The sequence below is a fragment of the Hyaena hyaena genome, unplaced genomic scaffold (genome assembly GCF_003009895.1).
Source record: "Hyaena hyaena isolate Hyena2069 unplaced genomic scaffold, ASM300989v1 scaffold_1621, whole genome shotgun sequence".
Taxonomy (NCBI): domain Eukaryota; kingdom Metazoa; phylum Chordata; class Mammalia; order Carnivora; family Hyaenidae; genus Hyaena; species Hyaena hyaena.
This window is the reverse complement of record NW_024082260.1, coordinates 107,427-129,342: the sequence shown is the minus strand read 5'-3', so window position 1 is coordinate 129,342 and position 21,916 is coordinate 107,427. Positions and strand designations below refer to the sequence as shown.

Genomic DNA, 21,916 nt, shown 5'->3' with positions numbered 1-21,916 from the left:
GAGAGTAGGAGATCAATTTATTCTGCTTCTAAAATGTTGGAGGTAAAAAAAAGAGATCATCAAAGAAAGCAATGAGAAAAGAAAAGAAAGAATATGAGATAGAGGACTATGTGGAGGAAGAGCCAGTGGAATTTTCTCTTTATAATATGCTCAAAACACTTAAGAACCAGGGATGAATGGTGCTGAATTGTGAGTGATTTCATTACCATAGTGTAAACATTTCCTTATTTAGGAGTTTATGCCAACCAAATATTTGCTAAAGCCTGCTATACTCATTATGCTTTGTATGACTTGTTTTACTATTTTGCTTTGTGAAAAATGGAAAAGGACCAAAAATCTTGTGATGTACAAAAATGGACTGATGTCACAGAGGAAGGATCCAGGAGGCAGTCAGCTCCCAGGTGTTGGAAAATTCTAGCAACTGCTTTGGATTTCCATCTAATACAATATAGGAAACTATAATTAATCATATGTATATATAAAGTGATAGGACAATCTCCAGGTGATACTGACTTTAAGCATATAGCCATAATCATTACATCTTCAAAGCAGTGTATTGTTTTCAAGGAGTTTTTGGTACGTGATCTCGCTTGTTCTTCACCAAGCTCAATGAGGCAGACAGGGCAGGCATTCTTTGTCTCACCTGAAGTATCGGGAAATAGTCTCAGAAGATTAAGTGACATGTTCAATATGATATTGTGATATAATAAGAAATGTATATTTGGTCTTTGTCTTTGGTTGCTGACAGAGTCCCTAAAACCTTAGTAATTTCCTGAATGATAAAGCTGAGAAAAGCATCTCTTGTTATTTATGAGTCCTTTTCCACCACACGTGAGTTTATGTTAATAATGTGACTCTCAAAAGGTCTTTAGCTAGCTTCAGGATGGAGTCTGGTAACCACTCGTGATTAAAGGGTTGGAACTTTTGGTACCGCCTCCTTGTCCTCCTGGGAAAGGAGAGACCCTGGAGATGAGCTAATTACCTGCCGTCAATGAATTAATCAGTCATATCCACATAATGAGACCTTCATAAAACCCCTAAATAGCAGGATCTGGACAGTGTGTTGGTTGGTAAACACATTCACATGTCAGGAGGGTAGTGAACACTAAACTTCACAGGGACAGAAGCTCCCACACTCAGGATCCTTTCAGACCTTGCCTTATATATCTCTTCATTTGTATTCTTTATAATAAATAGTAAATAAATGTTTCCCTCAGCTCTGTGAGCCATTGTAACAAATTATTAAGCCTGAGATGGGAGTCATGGAAATCTTTGATTTATAGCCAAACCAGAAAGAAGTGTAAATAATTTGAGGACCCACTACTTGGAAATGGCACCCAAAGTAGGGGGCAGTCTTGTACGACTGAGCCCTTAGCCTGTGGGGTCTGTGCTAGCTCCAGGTAGATAGCCAAAACTCAATTCAATTGTAGAACCCCAAATTAATGTCTTCAGATAATTGGAGAGTTGTTTGGTGTGGAAAACCCCACTGTTGGTATCACAGTTTTATGAGTAGGGCAACAGCCTTTTCCTTTAACCAAGGTAAAGGAAGCTAGTAGAGCAAAAAGAGCTGAAACAGTCCAGCTTTTTTATCTCTGTAGAGGATAGAAGGTATAGATTGGAGAAGAGTACCTTGGATCTGGTAACTGTTCATTTTAGTTTACGTAAAGGTCATCTTTTATGAAACCCAAGGAAAGAAAAGAATACATGCCTCGGGGAGGGGAGGATGAGCATATTGTTTAAAAAATAATTTTTAAAGTTATGTTAAAAATAAATGAATTTATTACTTATATTAAATAGGAATGTCTTTAGAAAGAAATTGATCCTTCTAAAGGATCAAACAATCTATGTTTGATTTCAAATTTGTTGAAAGGAATCCAGCCTCAACCTAGAATGAAAACCCCTTGTTCCTTTTACATGTCAATGAGTACACACATATACTCAAAGTTCCTTATCTCCCTTCCATGACATCCAGAGTGGAATCAGTAGAGCTACGGATCATTACTCATTTATGCTCACCGCAGAGAAAAAAACTGTCTACAGGATAAAATCATTGAGGCACCTGGATGGCATAGTAGGTTAGTTGAGCATCTAGCTCTTAATTTTGGCTCAGGTCATGATCCCAGGGTCTCAGGATCAAGCCCCGCCATGCTCAGTGTGGAGCCTGCTTGGGATTCTCTCTCTCCCTCTGTCCCTCTTTCCTGCTCACACATTTTCTCTCTATCAAATTAATTAACTAATTAATTAATTTAAAAATTTATTAATGACTTTTATGTCTCATCCTCCTGAATAGATAAGACACTGGGGTACACAAAAGAACTTCTACATTATGATTCTAAGTGTATGGATTGTATTTCTCCAAGAAGAGACAAATGTAACCCCTTAAAGGGAGCATCTTGAGAGCTGAATGGTAGAATGGGGGTCATTAGGAATCAAGGAAACACTCACATTCTGAAGATTTATGCAAGAAGAAAGAAAACTTTCCTATCTGTGAAATAGAATAGGAGATAAACACCTTATTCCTTGTAAAATTATAAAAATAAACCCATGTGAATTTTAGATTGTACCCAGGATCAAGTTCACTAATACTTTCTAATTTATAAGCAAAGGACACAGAATTAAACAGGGAGAGGTCCCAGACTATTGAATGTGGCTCCCCACTTTTTTCCCTTTCTATATTGGACTCACACTCTTTGGCTCAGAATGATAGATGAAGAAAATGAGTGTGTGAATTACCTCATACTTCAGGGAGGATTTAGTTATGAAAAATTGCCATTTTTATACCTAGGTAGTACTGCAGCTTACATGTTCTTACAGGAAGCCATGCCTAATAAACCATAAATTCTAGAATTGTTTGCCATAAGTAATCCTCAACCAAGGACATTCTGCTATAACCATTCCATAGATTAGTGCTTTATTTCTGACAAATAGCATTGGTCTGTTTAATAAAGTCAATTTTCAGCAAGCTTACAAGTAGATTAGATTGGATTACCTGCTTTCTTTCTTCATTTTCAGGAGCATCTGTCCAATAACAGGAGTCATAGATCACAAACCCGCTGCTTAACTCTTTCCTCCTTATTACCTTTCCTCTTATCTCCCTTACCCAATTTCATTACTTTATAATACAGATCTCTATCTACTGTTGGGGCAATTACTTAAAATCTTAAATAATGTGTCTCCATAACTTTATATAAGATGGTCAAGGCTATATTTACAAAATGGAGGGGGAACTTTATTCCATGGCCATAGAGAAGAGTTATTCAGTTGGTCCTAAAGGCTTAGTTTTCTCCCCCTATCCTGTAGTTTATTAAAGAGGTGATTCAATTGGCCTTATGTAGGTTAATGGAAGAACAGGCTGAGTAAGGAAGATTTCTTTCTTGCAAGGTCATTTCCTGTCCTGGGAAACTCTATTACATAATTGCTTATATGTTTCTTAATCATCTTTTGCTATAAATATCTACAGTTATGGAGGTGAAATTCCTTTGCTGGAACCTTTTCCATGGTACGTCCAGTTCAAATATTATCAGGTTAAGCACATGATTCTGTTGGATGATTAAAGTTTGGGGAATTATGTGTATTGTGCTAGTTATCTGTTGTAAGTTTTTCCTCAATACACAGTATATTATATTTACATTGAATAATAGTGATTTTATGGGTTTCTATTTCTTTTTTTATTGTGCAGCAATTATCAGATGGGCATTGGCACACATCCTAAGGTGAAAAATAAATTTAAGCTATGGATGAAAAACTGGTTACAAACATGATAAGATCTGTTTTTTGTTTTTTTGTTTTTTAATTTTTTTTTTATGTTTTATTTATTTCTGAGAGAGACAGACAGCATGAGCAGGGGAGGGTCAAAGAGAGAGGGAGATACAGAATCCGAAACAGGCTCCAAACTCTGAGCTAGCTGTCAGCACAGAGCCTGATGCGGGGCTCGAACCCACGAACTGTGAGATCATGACCTGAGCCGAAGTCAGACACTTAAACAACTGAGCCACCCAGGTGCCCCTAAGATCTGTTGTTTTAACTTTCTCCTTTGTGGGACAGGGACAGGAGGGTGTAATCACCAAGATTTCATTAGTAATGGTATTCCTGTAACCCAAACTTAAGCCCAATGTTGCTTAGTCGAATAAAACTTTTACTAAAGTGATTCTCTCAAGTGTTTTATGTGGTGGATAGCAATCCAGGTAGAAGAACATCCACTGCTCCAAGACTGAAAGGAGTAGAAGTTCTATTATTCCATTTACAAGTGGTATTCCATTCACAAAACACTTCACAATAAATATATCATCAGAAAAAAAGTATTTCAGGGGTGCCTGGCTGGCTTAGTTGGTGGAGGGTGGAACTCTCGATCTTGAGGTTGTTCATTTGAGTTCCACATTGGGTGTGGAGATTACTTCAAAAAAATAAAATCTTTTTTTTTAAAGAAAGTATTTTAGAATCGTTTAGTCCATAACTTTTGAGGCTAGATTTCCTTGTTCTGAAAGAAAAAATATAGGGATCCTTGGGTAGCTCAGTCTGTTAAGTGTTTGACTCTTGATTTAGGGTCAGGTCATGATCTCATGGTTGTGAGACTAAGCCCTATGTTGGGTTCCATGCTGGGCATGGAACTGGTTTAAGATTTTATCTCTCCTTCTCTCTCTGCCTCTCACACACTCACTCACACACATACTCTCTCTCTCTCTCTAAAAAATTAAATAAATAAAAGAAAAAAGAAAAGAAAAATATACACCTGCACTTAATATTTTAATTACCTCAAGGACATAGTTTCTCGCATATGATTCTTCAGTAAAATATTATTGACTCAAAGTATGACATATCTCTCAAACACATTGGCTTAAAAGTGATATAATGAAGGTAACATAAATTCAATTTTTAAATATGTCTAGTGTTTACTTTTGCACACATAAATTACAGATGTAATGATATATGGGGCTTTCTGTGTATACATAATGTAGAATAAATGAGAAAGTTTAGAAAGTGTTTCTGGACTCTCCTGGGCTAAATTTAGCTAGTAGTAATTTCTTTAAAAATTGATGGCTCCAAAATAAAGTATCAGAATAAATATTTTGAAAAGAAAATAGGGATAGCAGGTGTTTGCAGTGACATTAAAGCCCTGGAGAGCAGAAAGCAAATGCTTCAATAAAGGCTGGGGCTTTCCTCTGGGAGAAGAGACTCCCAAGCTGCAAAAGGTACTATAATTATATGTTGGGTTCTCCATACCCCCACCCCCATATTTACTTTAAGACTTTTAAAGAAACACAAAATAGAGGAAGGATGAAGTTTTAGGTTTTAGTGATAATATTATTAATAATAATAGCATAAGGCAAAACAAAATATACTGCAAATTTTCTTAAGGTCTACAATCTCATTGGACTTAAGTCTCTTCATAATCTGTCTTTTGCACAATAATGTTGTATAACACTCTCAGAAAACCTCAATGGCATAGGATGATAATTTTGTTAATTTTGTTTCTTAGTCAATGAGTTAGCTGGGTGGGGCTACTGATATGGTCCAAACTTAGTTTAGCTTGGCTAAACTTGTTCATTTGTCTGAGAGAAACTTGCAGATCAATTAAGGATGTTCTTGGCATAGATTTTCCATCTGTACCCTATGTGGCCCATCCTCCAACACTTTAGACCAAGGATTTCATCATGTCAGATACAAGGGTTGAATAGAGAGAATGAAAATGTGCGAGCCCTTTTGAGGCCCCATGTCAGAAATGTTCAATCTTTTCTGTTCAACCCATTGGTTAAAGTAATAGCTCTTCCAGATTCCAAGTACAAGGCCTAGTGGAGGAAATAATCATTTTTCCCATTACTCTCCTAGGTTCTCTGGCTGGGGCCCTGTTAACAGGACTGACATACAGATTTATTTAAAGTTTTATGCAACACAGGAGACTTCATGAGGAGATGAATACCTGATGAAACTTGAGTATTTTTATACTAAGTTTGATGAAAAGTGGAAAGTCATAGGAAAATCAACAAAAAGGTAATAAACTGGAGGAAACTTAGCAAGTCCTGTTCATACAGATTCCTGTCAGTATCCCTCCATCTTCAGAGGTAAGTATGGTCCTGCTTCAGGGAAGAAGGGTGAAGTCAGAGTCCATTTAGCACCTGTCATTTCTCTTCTTCATTTTGAATAATTAAGATGCCAAGATGCCATTTTTAAGGGTAGTGTGTTCTGAATCCAATCAGAGACGATTAGGAATTGCAAGGTAAATGTTAGATGAATGGAGGCCATTAACAAGAACTATCAGTATAATCAATTCACCAAAGTAGACAGAAAGTACAAAAATGTACATAAGCTTCATCGTATAGAACAAGAGGATTGGACCTTTATCTGTGATTATTTTCCATCTTGAGAAGTCCTGCTGTATATCATATTCTGCTGAATCAAACATTTAAAACTTTTTAAAGACAAAATTTCTAGGACTCTTGGCACCCTAAAGGTGTCGTTACCTAAATGCATGGTCTGTAGTAAACGGAAAGAGGAAACCACAATTCTTCATCTTGGAAATACACCAGGCAGCTCTGATAAGCAGCAGGGCAAGGTAAGGCTCAAACAGATGTTAATGGGAGAGAGATGCACATTTTGCAATGAATTGAAGCACACAAAATTCCTCCCACACCAGGTAAAGAAAGATAAGAGCTGCAGTTTAGAGAAGACAGCATCTTCCCAGGAGGAGTGAGTCATGTGTTTTTTGAACTAAAGCCAAAAATCATAAATAAGAGTGGGGCTCTGTAATAAATGTCAGTTGATTTTTATTTATTAACCACTGTTATTTATCCAAGTTAAAATTCTTGTGAAGGAGCTCATATTTCCTTTCTACAGTTGATCTGAGAACACATTAAAATGTGGGAGAGGGGGAGGATGAAAGGTATTTATCCAGTCCATCCCACAAAATCAATCCCCTTTTAAATCCATGTCAGCAAAACCATCGGATAAACCCATCACCTGACAGCTGGTTTTTATTAATATTACCTCAGTGAATAATAACAGTAAACATGTATTGAGCACAGAGAAAAAAATGGCCATGGAGCAAGCCTCCCCACCAACACATACAAATAGATAGCACTAGTTTTCAAAGAAGTGTCTACCACCAAAATTAGTTGAAAGCTTAATGATTTTTAAAAATATACTCTAGTTTATTTGCTGTCAAAATCCACATCTAGTGCTAACTTCTTAAGGAGGTAGTTAAATTCAGAACAGTCCTGTTAAAATTTAGTCTCGTCAGATGTTTTAGCAGACATTTCCAACCCTCATGTGTCCCTTCCACCCCAGTATTTCCATAGTGCACTTCATATTCTGGATTCTACCTTTGTATCCAGTTCATTTTTTGTCTATAGCTAGTGGTAATTATTGCTGATACCCTAATCTCTGCATGTTATGCATCTCATAAAAATAACTTTACCCCAATATATAAATGTCTCCTCAATATTCACTGAGATGGTAAGAACAGTAGAGATTTCAGCAGCCTGTTAGCAGGTTCTTGGAGATAAAACTTTAAACTGCTATCCCTAACTGAAATAGAAGCCTAACTTGTTTTCGTTTTTTAAATTCTTTGTTTTTCTTATTTTTTAATGTTTTCTTATTTTTGAGAGAGACAGAGTATGACCAGGGTAGGGGCAGAGAGAGGAGACACAGAATCTGAAGTAGACTTCAGGCTCTGAGCTACCAGTACAGAGTCCGACACGGGGATCAAAACCACAAACCGTGAGATCATGACCAGAGCCAAAGTCAGACACTTAACCGGCTGAGCCATCCAGTTGCCACAAAGCCTAACTTGTTTTCCATATGATCTTAATTAATTGGTCTATTGTTCTTGGATATATTTTATCTGTTTACTCTTTAAAACCTAGGCAGAGTTTTATAAACTCACAGTCAATATCTCTACATTCAAGAAGTCACCAAATTCCAGTGGATCCAACTTTGAAATATGTCTCAAATTTAATAACTCTTAATCTCCAAGCCCACTGCCTTTGTTCAGTCCTACTTAATTTTTCCCTAGACTATTTATTATTCTGCTGCCTTGACAATCAGCCTTTAACACTGGTCCCAACCCAAATTCCAATTTAGTATTTAGACTTCTATCTAAGTTATCTAAATTCATTTTACCATTTCATAAAGAGTCCTTTCAATGAACTGCTCATAGACCATAGGATAAAATGCAAAACCCTTGGGTATGAGGCCATACTCTGCCTTATTCAAATCTGTAGTTTCATTGCCTGCCTCTATGTCTGGCAATGAAAATGTACTCAAGACATGTTTGAGAAATGAAATAAATGGTCTGCAAATTAAAAGGTATTCCTCTCTTTTGAAGATGTTAAGGAGTATTGCACTATTGTCTTGAATATTCTGTTATTTGCAGAGTCAGCTTTATTTGAACTTGCAGACTAGAAGGTCATATAAGCAGGTGAAAGAAATTCATTCTCATTTTGCTTCTCATATGTGAAAAACCAATACCGCAAAAGATATAAAAGAAATTTCTGATTTCTTTTTAAATAGGAGATTAGGAAGAATTGCAGCTGTTTAACTGTCAAGAAGGCAATGATCACAAAGTCTCAGGGAAGTGACAAATGTTTTTATCTAGAGTATACATAGGGTAGCAAAATATTTAGAAACTTACCCTAAGACAATTTTACAAGTTACAAAGGGAGTAAAAATAGGCCCCGTTGACAAAATATTTTTCTGGTATCTCTTCATGTAGCATCTTCCTGTCCCCTGCTTTTTCGCTAACTTCTGAAGATATTACCATCAACTGAATTCATGGAAATTAACATAAAGATTAACTCCTATTCACCAACAACAAACTGATAAATTTTTCCATGCCTAGGAGGACAATACAAATAATATTTCCTGAATTTTATACATGAAATAGTTACTACTATCAATCATGGAATGAGTTCAGTAAGAATACATTCTGTCTGATATTTTAGATCCTAGGAAATTTTCAATAAGACCTATGCAATCTTCTCTCTATTTGTTTTCAATAGATAGGATAATCAAGAGTATAGGGATAAAAGATTATCCCTTGTTCTAGCTCTTTCCACTGGATATTTTATGCACCTATGTTTCATGTTTCCGTATTATCTGGTGTCTACATAGGCAGGGGAAGTGTCTTGTGCAGATTTTGTAGCTCACAGAAACTCACAAAGTGTTAAGTGATTATGAACTATGTACTAACTGATTTAATTCCTCATTAGAGGATATTGAGAAAACATATTTGTTATCTGGTCCAATTTTCACTAATTTCCTTTGTGTTCCTGAAAGCAGCTCCCAATGAAACATGTTCCAATATTCAGGAGTATGGATTCTTAATAAGCGTGAAGGTTAATTTTATGTGTCAGCTTCATTGGCCATTGGATGCTCCAATTAAACATTATTTCTGTGTGTTTCCAAATGAGATCAGCACTGGCACTGGTAGATTCAGTAACATAGATTGCCCTCCTCAGTGTAGGTGGGTATCATGCAATCCACTGAGGTTTTAAAAAGAAAAAAAAAAAATGGAGAAAAGGAGGATTCACTCTTTTCCTGCCTACATACTTGAGCTAGGACATCATCTTCTCCTTCCCTTGGACTGGAATCTACATTACCTGCTCCCTTGGTTCTCAAGTCTTTGCATTAGGACTGAAATTATAGCAATGGTTCTCTTGCGTCTCTAGCTTACAGATGGCAGATCATGGGGATTCTCAAAGTTTGTAACGATGGAAACTGATTATCTCATAATAAATGTATGTATATACACACATATCTATATATCCTATAATGTATATCTTATATCTCTATATATTTATATAGAGAGATATTGGATATACTATATATATATGATAGTTCAGTTTCTCTAGAGATACTTAACTAATACAATAAACTCTAAAGGTAAGCAAATATCAGCAGGGTTATTTAGCTCAAATTTGACCCAAGAACAACTTCAGTTCTTCCTATTCCTTGGTCAACGCCTTACAATGGCTGCTCTGGATAAATATATGCATTCTGAGTTAAGCAGGCACTTCAAATGAAGGTGTGTTTCAGGAATTCAGCTGAGGAATCATAGATATTAGAGCTGGAAGGAAACTAAGGGTAGAATTTGTCTTCATCTTAAAGAGGATGAAAATGGTGCAGAAATTTAGGTGTCTTGATACGTGAACAGGTTGTCTTTTTAGTATATAATGATATGTGCTTTGATATTTAATTATATAGCTTCTAGTTCCCTCAGAGTTCATAGTTTGGAGATACATGGAACACAACTCAAATTTGATCCTTTAGGACATGAGACAGATGCAAACAATCACTAGCGAGTCCTTGAACTGCTGAGGTAAGAACGGTTGTGAAGACTGACCAGTTCAGCGAAGAGTTCTGCTGGAGAGTAGAGGCACCTGAGCCATACTTAACTTCCCATGTTCTAAAGCTTTTGCACAATACTTGTCTTAGACAGCACTCCTGGGGCTTTAGGAAGACGATGAAGCTAGAGAGAGAAATTTCAGACAATTATTCTGGAGGAAGAGACACCCTTAATTCCTGTGTTTATCCATAGCTTGGCTTGTTATTGCAATTGTAAATATATAAACTACTAACCAAAAGCATTTTGAGCATGAGAGCTCACTTTGATTTATTCTGATGCCATATTTTATTCCCTTTTACCTGTGTAAGGCTCTGTGCTAGGTGGTGGTTCCTGACTATAAAACCAGTAAACCACTACTCCTGCCATCAAAGAGTCTACAGTCTATTTGATGACCAAGAGACAACTTCAAACTTCAGTGAGCTCACATGAGGGATTAGGTTGCAGCTTTTTCATGTTTCCTATTAAACTTATGTGTAACTTTATATCTGTCCTGAAATAGAAATGTTAATGGTGAGAACAATAAGATGATATTTATTACGTGCCTTTTCATATCCTCAGATGATTTTGTTAAGCAGCTTATAAACTTGTCACTTATAATCCTCTCAACTATAGTTCGGCAGGTTGGGTATAATTATTCCCCTTTTTCCTGATAAGGATGTTTAAGGTCACTTAATAAATGGTACACACTGTTTGGAAAAATTAGAAATCCAAATTATTAATGGCAAATATAAATATTTAGGGAAAGGAAATAAGGCATATCATTTTTATTGGTTAGAAGGGAATATTTTCAGGAACAGTTTTTGAGGAATTTGAATTCTTTGCTATTTTGTTAACCGACCAGTTGGCAAAGTACTTAATATTTCTGCTAGCAAGAAATGCCCTTTTCCTAAACATCTGCAATAGAATTTCCTTATCACTCTTGTGCTCACTTTGAGCATTGTGGAAATTAATATTATTTCCATTTAAAGTTTGGTTAAAATAAATTCAAAAGCTAATGTTTCTGAAAACAGCCATGATTCCTTTTTAAAAGTGCAGGTTATGTCAAACACTAGCTATGAAAATTTGTTGAAGCATTGCATTAAGTAAGCTTCATTTTTGAAAATAATTAGGAGTAATGATAAGCCTTGCTTTAAGAGTCAACAAAGTAATTTTAAGAGAAGTTGTCAAGAGTTCATGAAAGTCTCCTGTAATGGAAAAAGGTACTCAGGGAAATTCATGTTTCTTGAGAACATGTATCATATAACTGTGGTCTATTTTACAACTGTTGCCATTAGGAGAAGTCTAAATATCTCTCATGCCAGAAATTAAAGGCTATGATTCCAGAACCATTGGTTATCACCAACAAGCCTCCCCCCATCAAAAAATGGTGAATTTGCTTTAATTACACATGAAAAAAAATCAGTTAGAATAAGAAAATATAAAGATCATTTCAAAAAATTATTTTTAAGGTATTTTATATCTTAATTTTTGTTCTAATCATGAGGACTATTTGAAGTATATTCTTTGTTCATTTAAAACAGGTTCTAATACTATACAAAAGTGGATTAATAGTTGGAAAAGTATTCTATATTCTCTGTATTTTAGCTCAAGACTTTAATGGTGAATTGAGATAACTGGATCATTAGGCCACATAGAACATGTGAACACATACTTTGAGACAGTCTGTCTTAAGGGAATATGACAGTTCATGAAGCATGAATATGTCAGCTAATCTATATATAGATGGGGCTGAAAGCAATAACCTTACCACATCTGGTGCAGAATTTAAGCAGCTTCAGCTACCAAATAGAAAGTGCTTCATCTAAGAAGGTCAAGGCATGAACTTTATACAGGAGGTTAAGAAGGTCCACAGTTTCAGTATTCATTCTCTTAAAAAAAAAAAAAAAAAAGAACTAGTATCAGCATTAAAAGAATTCAATGCAAATAAACAAAGAAAAGGCTTAAATAACAATTAGGCAATCAAAAATATAGCAGAAACCATTTTGTGTGTCTATAGCTGATGGAGGGCATAGAGGGAAAAATTAAAAAAATACTATTGAGGGCATAGCTATTGCTCATCTTTGCAAAAGAAATAACACCTATTTTAATTTTTATTCTGATTCTAATCTTTTCTGAGTATCAATATTAAAAATAGGTTTTATCAATACAAATTCATTTCCTAATTAAAGCAGCACACACACACACATATTTTGGTCCTATTTACACATGTTAATAAAGCAAAAAATATCATTTGATGAAGTATATAAGATTTTCTAAAATGTATTAGTAAATTATAAAGAATATTTTTAAAATAGATTTTTGAAATCCATATTGGTATTTTTACAGCCACCCAGTAAAAATGTTGTAAAATCTAAGAATCATGTCACTGAAAATGAAAAGCAATTTTGTTGCCTCCCAGCCTCTTACACATAGTCTCTTAATCACTGGATTAATACCAAATCCAGAGAAGATTTTGTTTCAAATCTCTAGTGACACTGCAGAGAAAGATATACAAAGAAGAAGACTCTAAAAGCACAGACAGACCCCTCTTCTGTGTTAAATTTTAGGATTTTTTTTCCAATCAAAAGAAAGTTCAGAGTTTATCCTGGACATCCTTAATGAAAGTACAGAATTTAAACTTTTCAAAATTAGACTTCTAAGAAGAGCAATTTGATTCAATTTTTGCTGTATCATGTCTATTTTCATTGGATCTAAATTGATAGTGATATTTGATTCTCCCTCCCCCACCCCTAGCAACCTTTATCCATAAGTAATAGAAACACTGAATATATGAATTGTTTTTTAAAAAAATAGTTTATTGTCAAGTTGGTTTCCATATAATACCCAGTGCTCATCCCCACAAGTGCCCTCCCCCATGCCCATCACCCCCCTTCCCCCCCACCCCCATCAGTCCTCAGTTTGTTCTCGGCATTCAAGAGTCTCTCATGGTTTGCCTCCCTCCCTCTCCCCAACTATTTTCCCCTTCTTCTCTCCCACGGTCCTCCGTTAAGTTCCTCCTAATCTTCCTATACATGCAAACATATGGCAACTGTCCTTCTCTGCCTTATTTCACTCAACATAACACTCTTAAGTTCCATCCATGTTGCTACAAATGGCCAGATTTCATTCTTTCTCGTTGCCAGATAGTATTCCATTGTATAGATAAACCACAGCTTCTTGATCCACTTGTCAGTTGATGGACACTTAGGCTCTTTCCATATTTTGGCTATTGTTGAGAGTGCTGCAATGAACATTGGGGTACATGTGCTCCTATGCATCAGCACTCCTGTATCCCTTGGGTAAATTCCTAGAAGTGCTATTGCTGGGTCATAGGGGAGTTCTATTGTTAATTTTTTGAGGAACCTCCACAGTTTTCCAGAGGGGCTGCACCAGTTTACATTCCCACCAACAGTGTAGGAGGGTGCCCATTTCTCCACATCCTCGCCAGCATCTAGAGTCCTCTTATTTGCTCATTTTAGCGACATATGAATTGCTTTTTAACAATTTTACACATTGTTTTATATCTCATATAAAATAAGGCATTCCATAAGATTTTTTCTTTACTTTCTTTTCTTTTGCTCTATTCTGTTTGTTCATCTCTCTTGCAATGTTCCCAATACATCTTCGTCAATGATGCCCCATTCTAAATCTCTTCTCCTAAATTCTATTTCTAATCCAGTAGAACTTTCTACGGTGATGGAAATGTTCTCTATCTACACTGTCCAAACAGTAGTCACTAGATGCATGGGGCCATTGAGCCCTTTTGATGTGGCTAGTGCAACTGAGAAACCAAATTTTAAATTTATTTATTTTTCTTTTTTAAAGTTTATTTAATTATTTTGAGAAAGAGAAAGAGCACAAGCAGGGAAGAGGCAGAGAAAAAGGGAGAGAGAGGATCCCAAGGAGGCTTTGTGGTATCAGCACAGAGCCCAACATGGGGCTCAAACTCAAAAACCGTGAAATCATGACCTGAGCCAAAATCAGGTGGAACTCTTAACTGACTGAGCCACCTAGGTGCCCCCAAATTTTAAATTTAAATAGCTATTTGTAGCTAGTGGATACTGGATTGGACAACACAGTTCTAGACGTTCATTCTGGAATGCCTGCTAGATTTCTTATGAATATTAACTTCAATATTAAAAGACCCAAATATAAATGTTCATTCTGTGGTCAAGGCACCAGTCCCCCCTCCCCATCAAAATGTATGCACATACTTACTAATTTCTGCCTTTCTGTCTGTTTCTCTATCTCTGCTGCTTTCATTTTCATAGACACCACACATGCACACGTACACATATATGACAGTAAACTGCTTTTTCTTTTAGGTCTTATAAGTTAAATAGTCATCCATCCCTCCTGGATATCATTCAAGTTTGACACCTAGATAACTTAGGTAAGTCACTGTTCCTGAGATATGAACTATATCACTATAATCACCCCTCCCCAAATGGTGTTTTCCTCTACCTTATACCTAGGGTATGCTTTTTGTATCTGCCCATTTCTCTGAACAATTCTTGATTCTTATCAAGACATCATCATCTCTAATTATAGCACTAACATGTGAAACATTATTGCGTGTTAATAGATATTTGTTTTCCCTAGACAAAATTCATTTTTTAAAGAATATAATTTATAGTTAATCTCTTGCCTACTATGATCTAAGAGGATGAAATATAATTTTCTTTTTTTAAATCATAGTTAACAAAGACAGTATTACTTAAACTATGCTTGATAAGCAATATAAAGATCTTGTTTTGTTTTTTAAAGATAATTTTTGGTTATCATACTCCCCTTTTCAAGTTGTCATTTAGTCCTAATTGGAATACTTATTGAACTTTATGTCCTTCTGGCTTAGGAGTGGCCATGTGACTTATGCTAGCTTCATATTATTGTTATTTCCTAGGATTTGAATCATAAAGAGATGTATTTAACTCCTATCCTTTCTGAGTTTGCTCATCAGTTTTGTCTTAAATTCTACAATCAAAAAATGACTCGTTAAAGGGTTTTGTTAAATTCAGGCCATAGTTGTCTCACCATTTAAAACACACACACATACAAGATGAAATCATTATAAAAAATTAAAATTGTATAGTCAGCACAAACCCTATGAGTAGGAGTCAAAATATATATCAGATGAAAGGGTTAATAACCTGAGAACAGGCAAATGATCTAACAGTCTAAAAACTAATTTTAAACATACGGATTTGGAAAGGATCTAGAAGTAAAAATACATAGTTATTAAAATAAAACAATAAATGGATTAGATATCAAAAAAAGAAAATATGAGAGAGAATTTATGAATTATATAACCAAGTAATTTTTAAAAATACAAAATGTAACAAAATGCCCAAAAGTTTTGGTAGCTAGAATGAAATCTTGTAGCATGTAGCTAATAGTATTTTCAAAAGGGTAACATAGAGAACTGAGGTAAGATAATGGCCAAGAATTTTCAAAATCTGAAAAAGGACTTAAGAATTATTCTAAGCCTGTAGCAGAAAAATAAAACACATTCAATATGGCACATTTTAATAAAATTGCAAAGCATTAAATACAAAGAAAATAAATAAAAAACAGATTCCCAGCCAAGAAATGTCAATTCAACAAGTGGCAAATTTCCCATTCACTGTGAATGTCAGAAGATAATAAAATAGTATCGTAATAATGGTGTGGGTAAATAATTTTCAATCTAGAGCTATTACCAGATACATTTCAACCAGCTAAATTCTCTGACCACCTAAGAATGAAGAAGAAGTAATGGCATATTTAAACAAACACAATTTAAAACTTACAGACTTCTAGAAGATGAAGGAATAGGGTTCATCAGTTAGCCAGGTTTAATTGATTGCTTTAGAGTATAGTTTTGAACCTTCTATCTACTTGTTACTTTTAAGTGACCACAGGTATTTGACACTTTATTCAATACAGTATGATTGAAACTTTATTCAGTGTGGTTATACTTTGTGGTTATACTGCGTGGGTGTGTTCTGATCATGGACACCTGTTCTTAATAGAGCTCCTCTCTTTTGTTTGTGACTACTTTGTAACAAATTCTCACATCCTCTCCAACTCCAATTTGATCACTCTGTAATTTTACTCTCCAACTCAGTAAAAGCTGTTCAACCTTTCCAGTTCAGACTGATGTCATCCTCTTTTCTACGCAGAATGCCCTAATCTTATCAACACATTCTTCCTGCTCTCCTTTGAAATATATCCAGATTCAGCCTACTTTTCATTCCCCTCACACTGTTGCAACTGACCTGGCTACATAATCTTTCTTCTAGACCTTTTAATAGACAACGATTGGTGTCCCTGCTTTCATAATCTATCCCACACATGACTATGAGCAAGATCCTTTTAATGTGTGGCTTGATGGTTATCATCAGTTTGGGAAGTGTTCTTCCAGAGCCAATATTTTTTCAAATATTGTTTCTGCCCTATAATTCTTTGCCTCCCAAATATACATGTTAGAAGTCCTCACGATGTCTGAAAGGTCTCTTACACACTTTCCAATATTTTCTATCCTCTTACGACTTCACACTTCCATCTGGACAGTTACTGTGTCCTACAATCCTGATCATTAGCCCTCTCTCACTGTACCCAATTTTCTGTTGACCCTTCACTGGAAACTTAATTTTTAATTATGGTATTCTTTTTCTGTTGCAGAATTTTCATTTTAATTTTTATAGGAATAGAGGTGCATTTGTTTTTTTTTTTTAATTGTGAAATTCTCTATCTTATCATCTACTTTCTTGAACATAGCAGTTATGGTTATTTTAAAACTCATGTCCTATAGCACCAATGACTGGGTCATCTATAAGTCCCTATCACCAGCTTTTTTCTTCACTTTGTTGCTAAATATGTTTCACAATTCTAGACTGATTACTGAGTGCTGTGCATGAAGCTTTCCAGCAATCTAGATGATGTTATCTTCCTTCATGGATAGATCACCTTGTCTTTTCATAGGCATTTAAGAGTTGGGTAGCATCATAATAATCCAGGTAGAAACAGAGCTGACTAAAAGCTAGGCATCCGTGGGTAAGCTTTTTCTGCATCTGGCTCATCCAACTCTGGGAGTTCCAACAGAGAGCCTAAAGCTCTTAAAGAACTCTTCTTTGAGGAGACGACAAAAATTCTAAATTTTGTCACTTCAGTACCACAGGACAGTCAAGCACTTTGTTGTTTTTCCATGTTATTTCTGCTTTTCTCTTAGATTATTGCCCCCTGCAATCTAACAATGTATCAAATAACATTAGTGAAAAATGACAGAAGGTTAATTATTGACTATAGGGTTTACTTCTGTCTGAGATCTTGCCCATTTTTTTTCAACTGACCTCTCTAGTTGTTCTTGGTGGAAATCTTTGTCTACTTACTACAAGGATTTTTATCTTAACTAGAAGTGGAAGTCTCCCTTGTGTGATTTTTTCAAGTTTATTTATTTATTTTGAGAGAAAGAGCACAACCAGTGGAGGGATGGAGAGAAGGAGAGACAGAATCTCAAGCAGGCTGCATGACACCAGGGCAAAGTCGGATGCAGAGCTCAAACCCACAAACTGTAAGATCATGACCTGAGGTGAGATCAAGAGTTGGACACTTAACAGACTAAGCCACCCAGGTGGTTAAAGCCAAGCTACTGAACATATTTAATAAGTAAATAAATAAATTTCCCCTGGGTACATTTTGGCCTCACTATTGCTCCTTGATCACTGTGCTATAGCACATTAGCTTCCACGCACTTCCTCAAATCACACAAAACTGCATTCAACGATATATTATATTCATTCTTAATTTCCTTACTTTACTCAGATTTCATGGTATCAGAGAAGTCTTCTCTGGTCACCTCAAAAAAGATTGCAACGTATCCCAGTCAGAGTTTATTCAGAGAAGCAAAATCACTAGGATACATACACACACTCACATATATACACATCTCTATAACAAAATGAGTTTTAGGGAGGTTTGGCCTTACATCATTGGTTGAAAATTTCATATAGGGCTTTTGCTTCTGTATCTGGTGTTTACATTTTGAAGTTCAACAAGGCAAGTAGTCAGGAAGAGAGGACAGATGTGAAGTGCAGGGAACAAAAACTGGTTAAAACATGTAGAGATGGGCTGGAAAACACAAGATGAACTAGAACCTAAGAAGACAAATTACAACCTACCTCACCATCTTCAGGTCTCCAGCCTCAAAATGGTGTTTACCTGGGGAAGCTGGCACCCTCCATCACTAACTAAACACACACCTCAGCCAGGAGTCACAGAACCTAAAGAAGAAAATCTGCCATCATCTGAAGTCACTGCAGGCCTGGCTTCTACATGACAGCGGGTAGTGAGCACACTGTGGAAGCTTCAGCAGCTCCTTGTCCCTGCCCTGACCTCTCAGGGTAACAGGAAGGTGACTGCTGGCTCCTTCTGCCTTTCTAATCTATGCCGAATGTTTCTTTTGGCACACAGTGACAGCGAACAAAGAATTCTGGGAAACAGAGTTCCAGCTTAGCTAAATGATACAAGCCCACCCTAGCCCCTCCTTGGTCAACCTGAATCCATATACATTTCCTTTATCTATACTTAGCATTTAAATAAAGATGATAGCAAGCTTTGGCAACTCCCCTTTGTATAACTGAAACTGTGCCAACTATCTTCCCCTAAAGGACTCAGAGTCCTTTTATCTGTTTGTAGGTGTGTTCATTCTTCATCTAGCTGAGACATACATCTCCCCTGATACTTTGTAACTTTAATTTTGAGAGCTAAGAGTAATTATTAGCATCACATCTTGTGACAAATGGTAGAGGAAAGGAAAAAAGAAAGAGAAAAACCTGGTTAATATATACATAAATATATCTAGGTCATTATAAGTAAGATTCATATCCACTGCAATCCTTCCTTGTACAACTAATTCCATGGTTATAGCTGATCTTTATAACTGCTTGACCCAGGTACCTTAGCTTGCTGTGATTCCTTAGCTCATAAGGAATGATCTAAATCTACCTTCTTTAAGTGTTGAAGTGTATGGACCACCATCAGACCAGCTTGTATTGGGCTATTGTAGTTTTCCTTTGATTTTAACCATGTACATGGGAGTACTGGGAAAGATCCCAAGTGATCTTTTTTTTTTTTTTAAACATTTATTTTTGAGAGACAGAGCATGGGCAGAGTAGGTGCAGAGAGAGAGGGTGACACAGAATCAGAAGCAGGCTCCAGGCTCTGAGCTGTTAGCACAGAGCCCAACACAGGGCTTGAAGTCACAAACTGAGGATTCATGACCTGAGCTGAAGTCAGACACTTAGATGCTGAGTCACCCAGGTGGCCCAGGATCTTTTGCATTACGGACATGTTCCTTCTTACCATTATGTTGTAGAAGAAACAAACCCTCCCCGTGGATATAAAGGTCAATTGTCATCTCCAGTACAGTAATCCCCTTTTTTGCTTTTTATATAAAGTTTACTTATTTTAAGAGAGAGAGACAGAGACAGAGAAAACAAGCAGGGAGGGGCACAGGGGAAGAGAGAATCCCAAGCAGGCTCTGAGCTGAGAGCACAGAGTCCTATGTGGGCTTGAACTTGAGAACTGTGAGATCATGACCTGAGCTGAAATCATGAGTCTGATGCTCAACCTACTGAACCATCCAAGTGTGCCCTCTGCCCCCCTACATTTTCTTCTTTCTTCACTAGCATGAAAAGTCCAAAGTGGCCCGGTGGTAGTCTCTTAGACATTCCAACTTCTGCTTCTAGCCAACATGAAATAATAGGGGCCAGATAAAACTTTTCTCCTGAAAATAATTTTAAAAAAATAAAAGAAAAAAAGAGAAAAATAATTTTCAACACATTGTACATCAGGCAATGAAAGATAATGATCGCCAATCTGTTTCTACTATGTCAAATCAGCTCAAAAATTTAGGTTTATTCATATTTAAATGGAAATCCAAAACTAATAACCCCAAGCTAAGTAAAAGTGACACTTGGTTTGTCTATAGCTGTGAAGAATGCACCCCTTTATCCCATCCTTCTCCCCCTCCGTGTCTATTATAGTGAAGGTCATTGCACAATTACCATTACCATTCATTCTGTCAATAAATATTTTTAATTTGCAAAACCTGTGCAGAGAGTGATGCAGAAAGAGAAAGGAAGCTTTATTTCCTAATGGAGTAAACTCAAAGTGGGTTTTTATTCCTGCAAAAGCTGTGAAATACCACACCAATCACCTTCAAACCCACACCGTGAAACTACTATTCCCCGACTGTTTTATTCTCTTTTAGAAACCTGTGAAGAAAAAGTGGTATGATGGAGTTAACCCTTGAATTGGTCTTCTGCAGCATGCAAAATAAGAAAAAGAAGAAGAGGAAAAAGAAGAAGAAGAAGAAGAAGAAGCAGAAGCAGCAGAAGCAGCAGAAGCAGCAGCAGCAGCAGCAGCAGCAGCAGAAAGCACTCAAAATTCTCTGTGTTTCATCTTTGGGAACAAACTCTTGGAAGAAAATCCATCAATGACAGTTATTGATTATTTTCTATGTTGAAAGCTATTCAATTTTTTCTGGAGCTTTTTATGTTATGAATATACAAAGAGGCACCATATAGATTTTCCATACTCAAAACGTTCATGAGCTTGCTGGAAATTCTCTTTTCTTTTCTCATTTTTTCCATAAATGTAGCAGAGAGACTGTTTCCAGGACTTTCCAAGTAGTGTAAAGTCATTTAACATTCAGTAACAAATATTTTATTGAAAATCTATTATGAGTCAGATATTGTTCTGGACTTAAGAGATACAACAGTGACCACAAGTGTGAAAAACATCTGCCTTTATGGAACTTCTATTATCATAGAAAGAAAATGATTTGTTTAAAAGTAGCAGAGAAGACTAGAAACACAAATTAACCAAAGAGATGATTAAAGGGAGAATTATGGCTATCAAATAAGAAAAGGAATATTAACAAAAACTTTGATTTAAAATTTGACAAGCCAAAACCATTGGGACCCACCCCTTTCCTCTGCATTGCACATTTTCTTTTGTGCACAGAATAGCTCTGAAAGCCTTTGTATAAGATCATTTGAATGATAACTTTCTTGTTTTCCTTTCTGACCCTATAAGTTGACTTAGAAAATTATTTTCACTATTTCTCTGTTAGAAATCAATCTCTCTGATTTGTACAATATAGGTATGCAATTTTGTAAATAATTTAAATGCAATTTTATAAAACCCTAGTGAACATAAGCTTATGAGTCAAACTTAGAAGGTAGCTTTCACTGTGGTTCCCATGATGTGATAGATTTAAAAAAAAAAAACTGCAACAAAATTAGTAACAAAATAAACAAATGATGACAACAAGATCTTTATATTCTTTAAATGCTTTATGTCTTGTTTTATAAGCCATCCAAATATGCTACCCTGTCTGGACTACTAACATGCTAATTTAAATGACCTAAGAATTTTGTTCATAGAAAAAAAGTCACACTCAGTTTGTTTAAAAAGTTCTCTTCAAATGCCTGGGTGGCTCAGTCAGTTAAGTGACCGACTCTTGATTTTTGCTCAGGTCAGGATCTCACTGTTGGTGAGATCGAAACCCTCATCAGGTTCTATGCTGATAGTATGAAGACTGCTTGGGATTCT

General features: G+C 36.0%; 1 long non-coding RNA gene across 1 annotated transcript in view; it reads left to right on the top strand.

Annotated features, from left to right (window-relative positions):
• Positions 1-21,602, top strand: part of LOC120226207 — an 82,322-nt gene extending 60,720 nt beyond the window's left edge. The window contains exons 4-6 of the long non-coding RNA XR_005526963.1: positions 5,827-5,988; positions 14,644-14,711; positions 20,571-21,602. This is a non-coding gene — a long non-coding RNA (uncharacterized LOC120226207). The remainder of the gene's footprint in view (positions 1-5,826; positions 5,989-14,643; positions 14,712-20,570) is intronic.
• Positions 21,603-21,916: the final 314 nt, after the last annotated feature.